The following is a 2,058-nucleotide window of genomic DNA, read 5'->3' as shown; positions in this document are numbered from 1 at the left end:
GGTGCCTCAGATTGATGTAGCACATCCCACATGTTTCTGTGGAGCCCATTATGGAACAGACCCTGGACCTGCCCTCAGGGTACAGGAACATGTCTCTGTGTGCCCCCAGGGGGCGACAACATCCCTTGGGTTGGTTCAACCTGACGGTATTGTTGGACCAGTACATGAGGAGGCCCCAGGGTGGGACACACATGTGATGTGGCTGGGTAACATGGGCAGATGGGTTTGGAGAGATGGTTCTGCTGGGCAATAGTACATAAACATGCTATTGTGTCACTGTTATAGAACATATGTTGGTAGTAATAATCTACATAATCCCGGAACATGTCCAACAGCATGCACAGATATCCCCAATAACACCGAATGTCAGATGTGCAGCAATCACAAAGCAGCCATACCACAGTCATAATTGGAACCATTGTGGCCCTGAAAATGGCACACAGGTGAATAGTCTGTAACAGACCAGCAATTATAGTATCCAAATAGAGAACATGGCTACAAACACATTGCACAAAGTGTGGTACAATAAAATATCTGTCCCACTAGTAGGTAACCTGTGGCCATACCTAATCAGTTGTGTGTACAGTTTGTTGTCGCTGATATGGTGGGGGGTGACAGAGATGTACATTAAGAACTGTGGTAATCTTGCTGTATGAGTTGCTCAGACCTGTTCCATCTTTATGTCTTTCAGGCAATATGTCACATGCACAGCTACCATCTTATTCAGCTGCTGAAAATGAAGCAGTGCTAACCTATTTAATCCAGCACTACCCTGTCCTGTTTGGCTGAGCCACCCATGATCAGCAGGAGTGAATGACCCTGTAGAATAACCTAGTCCACAGGGTCAATGATGTCAGACTGCACAACCGCAGTTATGAGTAGGTCCGGCATTATTGTTCTGACCTGCTTCGCAATACCCATCGGCATGCTGCTGCAGTCCGGAGGGATTACCTTGCCATGGGGGGGGGCATGCCATCTATCCCCCAACATGTGTGGAGGAGCTCTTGGCCATCCTGGTGGCACCTGTCCATCTGGAAACACACCAACCGCCAGACACCTTTGTGGAGGTGAGTGTCACCCACACACCGGCCGAGGACCTTGCAGGTAAGGCCACAGGGCACATCCGTAGACCACTGTTGTGTATACATCCGCATCGGTACAGGTAGATCATGCATATCTGAGATGTCATAGACATATTTTGATGCTGCATAGTAGTGATAAACAGATGTCCATATCTGGTAGTATTGTGGAAATGTACAGTTGATGTATTGTAATACTGCACCCACTCTGTAGCACTGCCACAGTTGTGGCCACTGACTATGCATCTCTCATCTTCTTATGTAGGTCTCAAAGGGATACCCTCAAGGCAGCAGCCTATAGTTGGTGAGTATGGTTTATGCAGATGCTTGCCAATACACAGGGGCATGTAATGGCTATGGTATATGCCATGCACACATCTAATACACCTACCCAGAATGCATGCTGTACATGTGCACGTATTGCTGTTGTGAAATGCACGGCATCACAGGGGTGACCATGATGGGGTACTGGAAGGGTATGTCAGACACCTGCATTATAACTAACATCCTGTCATTGCAGAATGTGTCCACAGGGAGTAACATAATGGTGGGAGACATGGCCTATAGTAGGGACATTTTTAGAACAACACCCATATACAGTGCAACACCAGTGTATATACCTGTAGGGCAATGGCAACTGCTGCAGAGATACACTATGGTATAAGGAATTACAGTGGGCCAGCTGGGACTAGACTGTAACATGTGGTATTCAGTGCATGGGACACTGCAAAGTGACACATGTGTAGGGTTTACTCATCATGCATCTGCAAAAAGGCTGCAGGTGGGTGGAGGAGTGTCAGCATGACACACCAGTGCACTGCAGCAAGGATCCTAAGGATGCTAAGAATGGCTGTATCTGCACATAGTCAGATTCAGGAACTGTGGCAGCCATAACCCTACCCCACAGCAATAGTGACGGCAGTGTGTGAACCCCAAGGGATGTGCACATGAGTAGACCTTGCAATTATGCAGAATAGGG

The sequence above is a fragment of the Protopterus annectens genome, chromosome 10.part0 (genome assembly GCF_019279795.1).
Source record: "Protopterus annectens isolate FY-2018-M chromosome 10.part0, PAN1.0, whole genome shotgun sequence".
Classification (NCBI taxonomy): Eukaryota; Metazoa; Chordata; order Ceratodontiformes; family Protopteridae; genus Protopterus; species Protopterus annectens.
This window is presented reverse-complemented; position numbering follows the sequence as displayed.